General features: G+C 42.5%; 1 long non-coding RNA gene across 1 annotated transcript; it reads right to left on the bottom strand.

Annotated features, from left to right (window-relative positions):
• Nucleotides 1-7,867: 7,867 nt before the first annotated feature.
• On the bottom strand, nt 7,868-8,628 carry LOC139611950 (uncharacterized). Its single transcript, XR_011686401.1, has 4 exons — nt 8,440-8,628; nt 8,301-8,358; nt 8,152-8,228; nt 7,868-8,076 (listed from the first exon to the last, which is right to left on the bottom strand). It is a non-coding gene; the product is annotated as an uncharacterized lncRNA (long non-coding RNA).
• Nucleotides 8,629-16,095: the final 7,467 nt, after the last annotated feature.

The raw sequence follows: 16,095 nt of genomic DNA, 5'->3' as shown, positions 1-16,095 counted from the left end.
AACCCTGAGCTGTGTTTTGACTGACCCTGAGGCAGTTTTTGGTTCCAGAACAGCAATCCATTGTGAGTATGCTCATGCATGAAGATCTGATAGCATGTAACAAAAGGCAGAGCCTCAATTTAATCCAGTGGAGCCACTGCATATGTACATGCATCATGTATGAAGTATGACATTCATCTAAAAGACTGGATTTCCCAAAATCTTTCAAAATTTAACTCTGACAAGACAGAAGTCCTCATCACTTGCCCTGACCACAAATACAGCCACTTATTCACAGCATCAAGTCAGCTGCAACAAATCTTGGTGTAGCCTTAACTGTGTTACTTGAGCCTGGGGCAACGTGAAGAAAGTAGTCCAGACATCTTTTCATCAACTGATTCATATTTCCAAAATTAGATAATTTCTGTCTTTTAGTGACAGAGAACATTATACATGCTTTTACATCCTCCCTTCTCCATTATTGTAATGCCTTGTTTGTTTTGCTGTCTGAACAGTTGAGTTATGGGAACTAGAAACCAGCCATGTTGCAGAAAACATGTTCATAATCTCCCCATTCTGAGATACAGCGTTAAATGATGTGTTTTTGAACAAGATTTTGATGTCACAGTGAAGTTGACCTTTGACCCTTTGGATATAAAATGTAATCACTTAATTTTATCCTTATAGACATTTCACATTTAAATGTTGTCATAGTTAGTGTATGAATTCACAGTGACATTGACTTGAAAGCTATTATTATTACCCTTGAAAAACACATTAGTGGTTACAGAACGGGAGTTGGAGAAGAGAAAAGAGTCTCTAAGATAATATTTTGAAATTTCATTCAATCTAGATCACTTATTCATCATTTTCTTAAGACAGTGGCAGCTGGTGATTTTTTTTTACCTGGGTGGGGCTTCTGTTCACACATTAACAATGAACTATAGAAGGCTATTACATGTATACAACAGAGAACTAAACACTCAACCAATAATCTGTCTCTTTTTCAGCAGGCAGAAAGTTCCTCTAGAAAACAAAACAAACCTTGAACATGAGAAAAGTTGATTTAATTTTAGTTTTAATTTAAGTACTGACTGTACATTCATATCCTTTATCAACATGATAAAATATCATCTTTATTCTGCTTCCCTGCTTAGATAATGACAGCAATGCAAATATGTAATAGTGCATTTAAAGAGTGACAGTCCACAGTTTAGCCTACCATGCCATCTTTGTATTGGCTGCTCCTTTTCTTTCTTTTGTGTGGTCTTGTCTCCATCTGGACTGTGGAGTTGTACAGGCTAATACTGTGGTAATGAATTTTTGTGTCCTCCAAGGCTGCAGTACTGCGACCAGATGTAAACAGAATAAAATTAAGTCAGAGCTCAAAGTACTACAATATTACAGTATTTAATACTTTATGTCTTTAGAGAGTGGAAAAGAGTGGCTGAAAGTCTGATAACATGACAAAATACAAACAGGGTCAGCCTTCCTTGTGTGCAGCCCTGATTGGCCACTCACTCATGAATCCCCTTGTTTTATTGTTTTTAGGACGCTGTCCTCTGAAACACTGCTTCACAGCCTGGTGTTAAACTACTATTTAAACAATTTGAATACAAGTTTTGAATATTCGATACTTTAATTTTCTGTCTGAATGTATGAAATCTATAGAAATAATTTCCAAATTGGCTGTTGGTAAATTCCAATAGGTGGTTTTCAAAATACAATATTTCTGTGGAGTTGAGATTCAATAATTGCCTTATCTTAACTCGTGCACATTATCTTGAAGAGGAAAATACTTCCACACGACTCAGATGTGAAAAGCAAAACAAAATATCTTTTTTCAACAGTCTTGCAGTATCCTATTACAGTAGTATTCAAAGTTAAGTTCTCCCAATTATAGAAGTCATAGGGAAGTGGTGGGGATCGATGGGCTGTGCACGTCACTTCATTTCTCATGAACAGGGAAGAAGCTCTCTCACTTTCTCCTTTCTGTAAAGGGTTTGTGATGATTAGGCTTTAACCAGCAGCAGCAGTAGTTGGTCAGCAGGGGGCAGCAGTTACCCTCGTGTCTCACTGAGGCGTCTGTATTCAGGGTCACAGAGCTGCTGAGATCAGAGCGGCTGGTTCTTCACATTATCCACTGTAATCTGTATCAGTTCTAAGTTTAACAGGCAGACTCCCCTCCGTGATGACTCTGTTTGCTCTGAGATTTTCAGGGCTGAAGCTCCCAGTAGCTCTTTATGGGGCCTGTTCACACCCTAACGCTCTCACCCAGTAAAGCTCATTTGGTTAAAGTGCTCAGCAGTGACCCTGAAAGCCCTAAATTTCCCATCTAGCACACTGTTGGTACTTCGAAACACATCACAGTCCACAAATGAGCTACAAAGCACTCACAGTAAGACAGCTGCTGGGACCTGTAGTCTGTAAAACATCAATACAACAACAGCAGCAAGAAAGAAAGACAACAGAAAAGACAAAAAAGCAACAGAGAGAAAGACAACAACAAACACAAAAACAAAAAAAGGGACATTAAAGAAAAAAGATGCCAGTCTCTCAATACTTTTAAATTTCCCTCCCTGTCCCTAAGCCCATGATTCTGACTGAAAATCCTTAAACTCTGCCCACAACAGCTGGGCACTGTTGTTTGTATGAAACAAACAGGAGGAGAAAGTGCATTTGTTGGGGACTATTTTCTATCTTAATCCATATTTGGAGCTGAATATTCGGGGCAGCAGGATGTTTGTGGGATTGACTTCAAAATAAACTACAGTGTGTGTGTGTTCATGAAGGAACGTCAGCCAGTGCAACAGTGCATGTTTGTGGTGTGTGGTTTTAAAGGTTTCTGGACAACAGTGGAGCTCTATGGCACAGAGGAATGAAATATCAGGCGTTGATACACACACACAATACTTGATAGAAGGATACATCAATGCTCATTTTTTTCATGGGATTTTTTTAATAATAGAAGTATGAAGAATATCTCAGACATGCTTTAAATTTGCCCTGTTTCTTCCACAGTGTCTACACAGGCTGTCTAGTTAAAACTGCACTTTAGCAGAGTAGCAGCAGCATTTTCGCAGCTCTGAGAGCCCGACACAGTCACTGTAGTTACAGTCAGAAGTTTACACACACACTTAGGTTGAAGTCATTAGTCGGTAAGAGCATCTATTTAGTGCATGACACAAGTAATTTTTCCAACAATTGTTTTCCAACAGATTCGCTATCACTATTCCAGTGGGTCAGAAATTTACATTCACTAAGTTGACTGTGCCTTGAACCTGCTTGGAAAAATCCAGCAAATTATTTCATGGCTTTAGAAGCTGCTGACTGGCTAATTTAATGTGACTTCAGTGGAGGTTTCCCCTGTGGAAGTATTTTAAGGCCTTTACCTTCAACACTTAGCGCCTCTTTGCTTGGCGTCTTGGGAAAATCAAAAGAAGTCATAACAATGATTGTGGACCTCCACAAGTCTGGTTTATCATTAGGATAATTTCCAAACACCTGAAGGTTTCACATTCATCTGTACAAACATAGAATACAAGTATAAACACCATAGGTCCATGCAGCTGTCATACCACTCAGGAGATGTGTTCTGTTTTTTTCTTTTTCCAAAAGAGAAAATCAACCCCAAAACAACATCAAACGACATTGTGAAGATGGAGGAATCAGGCACAAAAGTTTATATAAAATGAGTCCTACATCAACATGACCTGAAAAGCTGCTCAGAAGCCACTGCTCCAAAAACACCATAAGACAGCCAGACTAACAGAATAATGAAAGATAAAGTATATATATATATATATATATATATATATATATAGAAGCAACATCTTGAGACATCACACTGCACCAAACCCCAAGAATTCGGAGATATCCTTTTTAGGTTCTTGCAAGAATCTGGATCATATCTGTTCATTTTTTGATGAGACGTGTGATCAGTGTGTCCAGTCCAGATCTCATCTTATGTGGATCATAGTTTTCTGACAGACTGGTAATGTGCTAAAAGAAATAAAAGCTTGAACAAATCATTTTCTCTACTATTATTCTGACATTTTATATTCTTGAAATGAAGTAGCGACCCTAACTGACCTAAGACAGGTAATGTTTATGAGGATTAAATGTTAGCAGTTGTGCAAAATCTTCAGTTTAAATGTATTTGGCTATGGTGCATATCAGAATCAGAATCAGAATCAGAATCAGAATCAGTTTTATTGCCAAGTATGTTTTCACATACAAGGAATTTTTTCTGGTGATTGGTGCAATTGATCAGCAACAGTGGGGCTCTCTAGCCTTGTTGATGAGGCTAATAGCAGATGGGAAGAAGCTATTTTTGTGGCGAGAGGTTTTGGTCCTGAAGGACCGCAGCCTCCTGCCAGAGGGGAGTGTCTCAAAGAGTTTGTGTCCAGGGTGGGAGGAGTCAGCTACAATCTTCCCTGCACGCCTCAGAGTCCTTGAGGCGTACAGGTCCTGGAGGGACGGAAGATTGCAGCCAATCACCTTCTCAGCAGAGTGGATGATACGCTGCAGTCTGTTATTGTCCCTCTCCGTGGCAGCAGCGTACCAGATGGTGATGGAGGAGGTGAGGATGGACTCGATGATGGAGGTGTAGAAGTTCACCATCATAGTCCTTGGCAGGTTGAACTTCTTCAATTGCCTCAGGAAATACATCCTCTGCTGAGCTTTTTTGATGAGGGAGCTGATGTTTAGCTCCCATTTGAGATCCTGTGTGATGGTGGTTCCCAAGAAGCGAAAATGCTCCACGGTAGCCACGGGGGAGTCACACAGGGTGATGGGGGTGGGTGGGGCTGGGCTCTTCCTGAAGTCCACTATCATTTCCACTGTCTTCAGAGCGTTTAGCTCTAGGTTGTTCTGCCTGCACCAGGTCACCAGACGCTCAGTCTCCCACCTGTAGGCAGACTCATCGCCATCAGAGATGAGTCCAATGAGAGTGGTGTCGTCTGCAAACTTCAGGAGCTTGACAGACTGATGGCTGGAGGTGCAGGTGTTGGTGTACAGGGAGAAGAGCAGAGGAGAAAGAACGCAGCCTTGCGGGGATCCAGTGCTGATGGTCTGGGAGTCAGACACGTGCTTTCCTAGCTTCACGTGCTGCCTCCTGTCAGACAGGAAGTCGGTGATCCACCTGCAGGTGGAGTCAGGCACGCTCAGCTGGGAGAGCTTGTCCTGCAGCAGAGCCGGGATGATGGTGTTGAAGGCAGAGCTGAAGTCCACAAACAGGAGCCTGGCATAGGTCCCTGAGGAGTCCAGGTGCTGGAGGATGAAGTGGAGAGCCATGTTGACGGCGTCGTCTACAGACCTGTTGGCTCTGTAGGCGAACTGCAGGGGGTCCAGGAGTGGGTCAGTGATGGATTTGAGGTGGGACAGGACAAGACGCTCAAATGATTTCATGACCACAGAGGTCAGGGCAATGGGTCTATAGTCATTTAGTCCTGTGGGCCTTGGTTTTTTGGGGACAGGGATGATGGTGGAGGATTTGAAGCAGGCTGGCACGTGGCAGGTCTCCAGTGAGGTGTTGAAGATGTCTGTGAACACTGGAGACAGCTGATCAGCACAGTGCTTCAGGGATGATGGAGAGACAGAGTCAGGACCGGCTGCTTTGCGGGGGTTCTGCTTCTTAAAAAGCCTGTTGACATCTCTCTCCAGGATAGAGAGAGACGCTCCTTTGGTAGAGGAGGAGGAGGGGGGTTCTGATGTGGCTCTGATGTGGAGGTTAGTGTCAGGCTTGTCCCACTGTCTTTCAAAGCGGCAGTAGAACTCATTCAGATCGTTGGCCAGACGGAAGTCATTAATGGAGTGGGGGGGTTTAGGTTTGTAGTTAGTGATCTGTCTGAGCCCTTTCCAGACAGAAGCAGAGTCATTGGCTGAGAACTAGAGCTGAAGTTTCTCAGAGTACAGTCGTTTAGCTTCTCTCACCGCTTTGCTAAACCTGTACTTGGACTCTTTAAACTTGTCCCTGTCCCCACTCCTGAAAGCTTCCTCCTTTTGCCTCCTGAGCTGACTGAGCTTAGCTGTGAACCAGGGTTTGTCATTGTTATAACTCACCCTGGTGCGTGATGGGATACAGCAGTCCTCACAGAAGCTGATGTATGACGTCACAGCCTCTGTGAACTCATCCAGACTGTTGGAAGCAGTCCTGAACACCTCCCAGTCAGTGCAGTCCAAACATGCCCGCAGATCCTCTATGGCTTCACTGCACCACTGCTTTGATGTCCTCGCAACAGGTTTACACAGTTTTAGTTTCTGCCTGTATGTGGGAATCAGGTGGACCATGACATGGTCAGAGTGGCCCAGTGCAGCCCGGGGGACGGCGTGATAAGCACCACTGATTGTGGTGTAACAGTGGTCCAGAGTGTTCCCCTCTCTGGTCGGGCAATTAACAAACTGTCTGTATTTGGGCAGTTCATGACTGAGGTTCCCTTTGTTAAAGTCACCAAGGACAATAACTACGGAGTCCGGGTTGGTCTGCTCCACACACAGTATCTGGTCGGCGAGCGCCCGCTGTGCCTCCTGCACGTTGGCCTGTGGTGGGATGTAAACACCGACCAGGATGATTGAGGTGAACTCACGGGGGGAGTAGAAGGGCCTGCAGTTTATGATGAAAGTCTCCAGGTCAGGAGAACAGTGCTGCAGGATCACTGTCACGTCTCTGCACCAGCCACTGTTTGCATAAAAGCAGATTCCTCCACCTTTGGTTTTGCCGGACAGCTCTGTGTCGCGATCCGCTCTGAAGAGCTGGAAGCCGGCCAGCTCCAGCGCAGAGTTCGGAATCGATCCACACAGCCACGTCTCCGTGAAGCACAGGACGGCAGATGAGGAAAAGTCTCTGTTCTTCTGCACCAGTAGCTGAAGTTCATCCAGTTTGTTGGGCAGTGAACGCACGTTGGAGAGAAAGATACCTGGGAGAGGTGTGCGGAGTGCGCGCCGGCGGAGACGCGCAAGCGCACCGGCACGTTTTCCTCTCCTCCGGCGTTTCACTGCGAGAGCAACGGTCAGTGCACCTCTGACCAAAATGTCCAATAATCCCACAGATGAGTCGAGAAAAGTAGGAAAAAAATCCACTGGAGTTGTTTCTCTGATATTAATGAGCTCTTCTCTGGTGAAAGAGCTCCGGAAACCAAAGCAGAAAACTGGATTTATAAAGAAAATAAGGCAAAAAAATGCGCACCAAAACACCGAGGCAGCCATCCGCGGCGCCATGGCAACAGAATTAATATAAATCATATAAACTGATTTCAGCTGTAGATGCAGAAAATACATAAAAAGCACAAGTAAAAAAACAAAAGTTGTCACACAGCCTTAAAGTCAAACTGAAATTAAATGTCATTTTTTTTGTCTGCCACAGCATACCTATCTGCTCTCTTCACTATATTGTCTGTCTTAGACAATCTGAGCGTAAGATAGTGAATGCATGCTGATGTGGCGGCGCGAGCGCTAGGACACACACACACACACACGACAACGCCACCCTGGGAATTTCACCCAAGGAATTGTGAACCCTCAATTGATACCAGATATTTTAAAGAGGCATACAGGTTCGTTCTACTCAGGAGGCCGGAGACATGGTTCCATCCATCAATAATATTTATTAACAATTTAGTAACATAAGGATGATCATTAAAAACACAATTCACTCAGTAGCAGGGTAACTGAAAGTAACTGGAGCTTAGGGGCTTACTAGTGGTAGGGTAGGTCCACAGAAAGGGGATCCCAGGAGAAGTCACCCGAAAGCACACTTACATACACACCCACACAAGTGGAGTCAATACTGGGAGCCTCAAGACACTGCACACAAAAAGAGGGCTCCACCACCAAAGAAGGACACCAACCCCACCACCACCACCACCACCACCACCACAGGTCCCCAGCTCCTGATTAAGGCTGCTAGATGGCAGCTGTATTACATTCACACTTAAAAACGGGCCCACGTTAAAATAAACACAAAAACATTAAACGATTACAGGCCAAACTACTAAGAGGAAAACCAGCCAGAGGCAAAGCAGCAGCGTCCTTGCTGTGTGCGCCACGACAGCAGCCGTCGCTCCAATAAGGCTGCGCACGCCAACAGCAGGCCAGTTCCTACAATGCATGCAGATCAAATTAGACCACAATAATAAATAAAATAAAAAACTAATGTTAGAATAGGCTACATACCAATCGGGCAGCGTGAGCTCTCACCCGCAGGAAGACAAGGGAATCTGCAGGCACTAGTCTGATACAGCAGTCATTACCTAAAGCAAAACTGTTTGTAAAATGCCACCGGCAGGAAGTTTGCGGCACAATGAAACTGGGGAGGAACCTACCAGCGGTGATCAGCAGAAAGGTCACTGGTCAGAACACGGGAAGCAACAGCCAGGAGATCTATAAAGTCATAAGCAACCAATATAAGCAGCCTCGCAACAATGTCATGCCAAATTGCAAACAACGGAGATTCTCTCCTACCTGCGGCAAAACGGAAGCAAGGGGCACCGGAAACGAGGCGCGCACTCTCAGCAGGAACGAAAGGGCACCCGAGAGTCACCTGCTTTTATAGTGCGTCCCCTTATGGTGATTGGCCAATAATGACCTAGTGATCTAACAGAAAGATCCTCTTAAGCCAAAAGCCGCTACAACAAATCTTTATTCTGCTACACTGAGGTGTCAAGTGGAGTGATCACCGGAACAGTTAAAATGCCAAGCTCACTTTATATCAACTGAAACTAGGTTTTAAAGCTGCCATGGTCTGTTGCTTTGTTCATTTCTGTGAATCAAACTGTTACAGTCTGCTCTGTTTAAATGTGACGATGTAGCACAAGTTGGCTAAACTAGGGTTAGCTCCATCTGCATCTGGCAGACGGAATGAGATAATAGAAGTCATAGAAGTGTTGTTCAAATCTAACTATATTATAACTTATTTATAGTCAAGAATTGAAACACACCGCTTTACTCAGACGTGATTGTTTGAGCAAATAAATGATAGTTTGGGTTATTTGATGTGGTATTGTATGAGGTGCTCCAGTGCGTCACCAGTTTGGAGAAGTCTCCAGGAGCACCAGCACAGAAGCTGAGCATTGTACTGCTGCAGATGGTGACAACAGAAAAAACATATTTCAGCCACGTGATAAGATGCCCACTTAAAAAAAACAATATCAGCTTAAGTGTGTGCTATATTTAGAACATTTCTACTGCTTTATCTTGCCATTAAACAGCTTTATGACTCAAACAGATGAACTTCAGCGTGACACAGTGAATGGCATAAGTGCATTTATGCATAAGAAAAAGGACTGTTTTTATTTTGGTCAGGTCCATTATTTTGGATTTACATGTTCAAAAATCACTTATGAGTGATTATATTGAGCCATGCAGTGTAGGCTGAGCTTCAGTCTGGTCAACAATTTTTACTGCGGTCGTGGATTTCAAGTAGTTTAGCTTAACTTATCCAAGTTAAACTGAGTAATTAGTCAGTACAATAGTTTTAGATGTCACACATTTGTGTTTGGGTCAAATATTACAAATGAGACAAAGTAGAACATTAATGTGACATAAACGTGTACACCGAAAAGATTTTCATATTTCTTGAATAAAGCTAAAAAGTTGTTTTGCCAATATAAAAATAAAGGTTTGAAAAAGACTTAGATGAAGAAAGAAGAAAGAAGAAGAAAATCCAGCCTGTTTTACTTAGATAAAGTTTGCCAAATCTTTTCAACTATTGCTAAAAAAGAAAAAAAAATCGGTCAGCTTCCAGCCAGTGTGAACAGTCTGCCATCTTGTCTGCAGGCAGGTTGGGTTGAGTATATGGGTCAGCAGGAATGCATGAGCAGGGCCAGTGAGCAAAACACTAACGCACATGTGCAGTGGGCCGCACGATGTGGAAACAAGTCCAGAAGCTCGACAATGTTCATGTGCCAGCTAAGCAGTTATCATTGGTGACCGGGTGCCCAGTGTCCACTTCCTATAATACATCCAGGCTGCTGTTGCTCACAATATGCCTCCTGTGGACACACAGTTTTAAGTTCAGTGCTTCAAAAGGAGTTCAGCTGGCATGTCATCCAACCAAAGTCAAAAATGTTTCTGTCTGTTGTGAATGACTACACTTGGTAAAAAGCCTGTTGTCTTGTGATGGATCAGTCAAATAAAGATCAGCACACACTTTCCAACTGTTTCTCCTCAAGACCCTCATGTCCTGTACGTGGTTGTGCACAAAAAGTGAGAGAAATAGTTGTAAGAAGAATGAGATTAAAAAAAAGGGCCTGAGAGAAATGATGCTATGGTATAAGTTACATTAACAGAAAGACACATTGGGATGACAGTGACAAAGCAAACACACAGCAACAAGCTGTTTGTCAGGCTGAACAGATGACGACAGTGGAGCCTGATAGATGTACCGTTGGCCTGTTTTTGCCACAAATGGAAGCTCTTAGATGCAGCTGGCGACAGCAGAGTTATTGATCAGTGTCCGCCGGCCCAGCATCCAGCTGACAGTCAGTCAGAGGTTCCTGCCTTCATCACCTGCTGCCTGAAAGCTGAAACAACAACATCTTACCTACCCTGCTCGCTGTGTGGGACTGTCCCTAAACCAGTACATTCTCACTCCCAACTCCTGACATACGGCTGCTTGGTCAGGACCCCCTGGGGTCACTTTTTAAGACATTGGGTGAGGTCACCCTTTCGTGTCATTTTTCAATGTGCAGAGGCAACACATTTTTGAAAGAATGAAGTGATACATGTATTAACAGCAGAGGAAAGTCAAGAAAGTCAATCACAGTGTGACTAAACTAAACCCAGTACTGAGGGGGTTTTGACTAAGCGTCTCTATGTGACAAGCTGGTCTGCCCGAACATACGTACGTACTCACAGATCCAAACAACTGCAGAGACACTCCTGGAAAAACGACTTGACTGTGGTGAGGACATCCTTTAATATTCTGCAGCTGTCGTCCTGATAAACAGAGAGGACTCTGCTGTCTGTCTGGCAGCTAATTAGCATTTTTCTTTTATCAAGCAGGAAATTAATCTGACGTTCTGTCCAGATATCACATCGTCACTGTCACACTTTCATTTGTGGATTTCATTCAGTCTACTTTTAATGAACACTGAACACTGGAACAGAACACAGCAGCTGTTCACTGTCTGCGCGTACACACAATAAAGTCGTGAATAAACATCAAAATTAACCTTCAAAATCAAAAGTTCCTGTTTCCTAAGGACAGTGGGTTGTTGTGTGTATTTAGAGTCAAAGAACTGATATTATATATTATATTATATTATATTATATTGTGATATTATAAATCATTCTTCAGAAAGGTTTCCAGCATCAGCAGGTTAGAGAAAAAAGAAAAATCATTTCCTGATAAACCACAACATGATGTTAACTGTCACTTACAGAACAAAATGAATCACATTAAGATGTCAATTCTGTCCCAGTTCAGCTCAGGGTCTGCTGCATGTCCTTTGTACTTTGTTGTTATTTGTTATTCTGGGTTTCATTTTATATTTTTTTTTAAATATTGCTTTATTTTGTTTGTCACATAATCAAATTCTTCACTTTTAAATCTTACTAGATGTATGGAACAACCATTGACTTTTACACTGCGCTCCTTCACAACAAATGTAAACACATTTCAAGATTTCTGCTTGTTAAATGCCAGCACTGCTCTTTAGAGAGCCAGGACTATCCTACAAGCCTTCTAATCCACACCCTTCATCCAACTAAGCCCTAAACTACCTGGTATTCTACACACTATTTGTCTTCAACAGTATTCTGTCACACCACCTGTGTGCCTGTGACTTCCTCATAAAGGAAAACACTCAAAAATACAACCCCAAAATTTTCCATGGTTCTCTGTGAGACCTCTTCCTCCTATTTCCTGACAAAACAGTGCCTTTACCTCTTTCATTCATCATACATAACATAAGCCTTCACACTTCACTACGGAATATCAAATATCAAAACAATATTTGTTTCCCACAAATATATATAATTTCAAAAGTTAACTGTGAGACAACAAGATGTCTCGTAGAAGTTCATTCTGCACGTATCTGTACTGAAGGCTTCACATCACATTTGTGTAAGCGCCACACTGGACCATGATTGGCCTCCACACCAGAGTGATGTCACAAGGTCCTGGTCGTACATACCTGTGTTAAGATGAGATTGAATTTGAGCACAGAGAAACTTTCCCTTCAGCAGATGAATGTGAAAACTTCTGGTGTCAAACTGTGGACACAGATCATGTTGTTTAATGAAGTTCAAATGACGGAACAACAACGAGACAAGGACTTAAAGCACCACCAGGGATTAGCAATCCTGTCAGGCTTTACATGGTTTATACTGACTGCAAATATGTCCGGTGCATGATCTTTTTCTCAGGATTATTTCTGGCAGTTTTGCAGACAAGTATAAAGGCCAAGAAGAGAGAGAGGTGACTATAACATGCAACAAATGTTTGAATGCTGAAATCAAACTGGGGATGTTGTTACATGCAACCTAACCATGAGGCTATCAGGACACCACAGCAAGCAAGTCCTCAAGCTGAACTGACCATACTGAATCATCAAGACTGTCCCCCACAGGAGGAGTGACAGCATCAGGGGTTTTTAGCAAGTGCCTCAAAATGATGTATGTTCACGTCTGAGTAACAAAGCCCTCTAGTGGCCCCTAGTAATTGTGAGTAAAGTTGAGAGATCAGGTGACTCAGCGTTTACAGAGTGACAAAGTCTGCACAGGAGGGAGGTCAGGATGAATAGATATGATTGTAACCCTGACAACAAAGGTCCCCTAACTCTTCACCTAACCAAGCCCAATGAACCTAACCAAACCTTAACCATAGCCTTTTCACATGTAACACATTTGGAAGGCAAGGACAAGTGATGTCATCCTGCCAAGAGGAGCATCAAATCAGAAAACGTGTCTATCAGACAACTCCGCCCTATTTTAATGATGATGTTCTTGCTTTTTTTCTCTACTTTTAGGCCAGATGATTCCACATAGGCTTCTCTGAGCTCCTGAACTGGGATTCCCTTGTTCCCATGTTAGCTTGTGTTCTAAGCCCCATTCGGCTGTATTTCTCAAGGAAAGGTGGGGTGACTGGCTGGTTCTCCTCTAACCCTCTTATTGTGTTAGGGTCAAATTTGATGTGTAAAAATATACTATTAATTATTTCTGATAGAAACAAGACCCACTAAAGGCAATAAATTACATTTTGATCATATTTGTTTTAACATATATATCAAACATATATATATATATATATATATATATATGTATATATATATATATATATATATATAAGAATATTTAAATTATGTTTCATGCCAAGAAAGTGTAGATGTTGTAGAGTGGCACACAGAAAATATGATCCCACAAACACCTCACCACTCTCTTACTCACACACACACACACACACACACACACACACACATACACACACACATACACACACAAACACACACACACACACACACACAAACACACACACACACAAACGCACACACACACACACACACACACACACACACACACACACACACACACACACACAGACACAGACACACACACACACACACACACACACACACACACACACACACACAAACACACACACACACACACACACACACACACACTTCATTCTCACAGATGAGGTACTGAGAACACCACAGTGGCTCATTATGTGTGCAGTCTCACATTACAAGACGAGACAGGACATACAGTCTGCTTTGAGCTGTTCATATCACAGCCTATAGAAAAGGTCATTACTGACATGACCACCATGGAAGTGAGACCAGTGTTGGGAACAGTGGGAGAGAGACTAACACATGACATGTTGATACTTGCTCGGGTACACAAATCCACCAGTGAGGCCACTTCTAGTATACAGGATGTATACACTTCAAGTATACAGGATGCTCAAACAGGCCGGGCTGTTTTCCACAAACCTATGTCCCTTCAAACCTTTCATGTTTTTGAGAATTATTCAAATGACAATCGTGAGACATGATTTGCTCGTTATGACGGACAAACATAAGAGATGTTTGGGACAAATGAGTGGAACGCTTGCCACTGGCCTACGATCCAGGACCCAAGGTCACAGTAGATGAACAGCTGGTCCCATTCAAAGCTTGTTGTCCATTTAGACAACACATTCCCATTAAGCTTGGAAAATATGGCATTAATATTTGGGCAGCTTGTGATACAAAGAACAGCCATACATGGAATATGCAAATAAACACATTTTGAATAGGAAGGTATGTGTTCAGTTTTGACCCATAACATAACAATGTAATGATAATTGCTCATTTCAACGTACAAGTATAAACAAGTTGTTTTGTTGTGTATCATTAGCCTCTCATGTTCTGATCACATCTATGGGCAGTTTTGAGTCACCAGTTCACCCAACGTGCATGTCTTTGGACTGTGTGAGGGAGCCAGAGAACCCGGAAGGAACCCACTCAGACACAGGGAGAACATGCAAACTCCACAAAGAAAGGTCCCAGGCCCGGGGTTCAAACACAAACCTTCTTGCTGTGAGTGGCATTTGTCAGAAATGTATATATAATGTATACAGTACGTGATAATAATATAGGTGACATATATGGCAGCATCACTCTTGATATAGGGACATATATGTCATATATTACATTTTGGTATAGGTGAGGCCTGTAACTGGCAGGTGAGAACTTCAGTCTATCCAACTATTTTAATTTCCTCTATTCATGTTAAAATCTCATCTTCCTCAACATTTCCCTGAGTCACTGCAGGTCATTCTGGATTAGAGCATCAGCTGTGTGTGTTGTTTCCTCTCCCGCTGCAGTATGAGCATGCCGTTTGCTAATCTCTCTAAAATGAGCAGGGAGTGGATCTGACAGCTCACTGTTCCCTAACTGACAGCCAATTCACCCATTTTCCAACACAAAAATTAAACAGACGCTATTCTTGGATTGTGAATCCACATGACATGTTTCAGTGTCACACTGTTTAGAAAAGTTCTCTGTTTTATTGTAATTGCAGCAAGAGGCAGATTTCTAATTAGTATTGGCATTGGCAGAGAGAGTTTCATGGCATGAAACAACATGAATAAAGACAGCTGTGTAAAAACTAGCATGAATGTGGCTGATGGTGACGTGGTTATTTGTTAGAACAGTTTGCTGTTAAGATTCATGATTTCTTACTCCACCAGGCAAAAGTAACTTTGGTATTTTTGTATCTTTGACTCATTTACATTTAATATCAGCAGTAGCTGACACTCTACAGCTGAGGTGGGGACAAAGTTATTGTTTTGTATCTCACAAGTGAGTCACAAGTCAAAACCAGCAAGTCTAATCAGCGCTGCCTGAGGACTAGAACAAAACTCTCCTATGGTTTCCTGGCTGGTTCCCTGCTGGTGGTAGAAATGTGAGGAGGAACTTTATTTCATCTTTGTTGTTGTTTATTTTCAAGACACTGTCATTTGCTTGTTGGTGTAACTGATAAACAAATCTCCTCCAATGACAAGTCATTTCACACCTCAATACACTGATCTAACTCAGGCGACACTGTGTGTGATTGTGTGTGTGCCATCACCTTGTGGGTGGGAATACTTTGCAGACACTGCAGACAGCAAGGCGCTCAACACATTAACACATTGGATTACAATTAATCTGGAACGAGGTCAGGGATACAACACACCTTCCATGTCTGATGTCGAGTATAATCACTTCTGTCATTGTACCTGTAATTATCATTTGACTGCATTTCACAGAAACAGAGGGAATATTTCAGTCTCAATGAAAAACCAAGTCACAGCGAAGATAAAATCCCGCTCCTGTGCCTATCAAATAAACCTTGAACTTAACTGTGGCAGCAAATAGAACTGGATCATCTATTTGTTTCAGGCTTATAAACCCTCATTCAGTATGTTGTCAAATAATGAAAACAATGAGAGAAGAAGAAAAAGATACAAGAAGAAAGGAAACAAAGAAACAGAAAAAAGGAAAGTCGGGAGAAAGAACTGAGGCGATGCAGCAGAGAACTGATGATGAGGGGGAAGCTGATATAATTTGCCTGTCAAAATTCATTAGGGCTAAACTTGTGTGAGACACGCACACACGAACATGCACTCACTCACACACACACACACAC

Source organism: Trachinotus anak, unplaced genomic scaffold (genome assembly GCF_046630095.1).
Source record: "Trachinotus anak isolate AG129_WGS33_773 ecotype Australia unplaced genomic scaffold, CSIRO_AGI_Tana_v1 ptg000028l, whole genome shotgun sequence".
NCBI lineage: Eukaryota > Metazoa > Chordata > Actinopteri > Carangiformes > Carangidae > Trachinotus > Trachinotus anak.
This window is presented reverse-complemented; position numbering and strand designations above follow the sequence as displayed.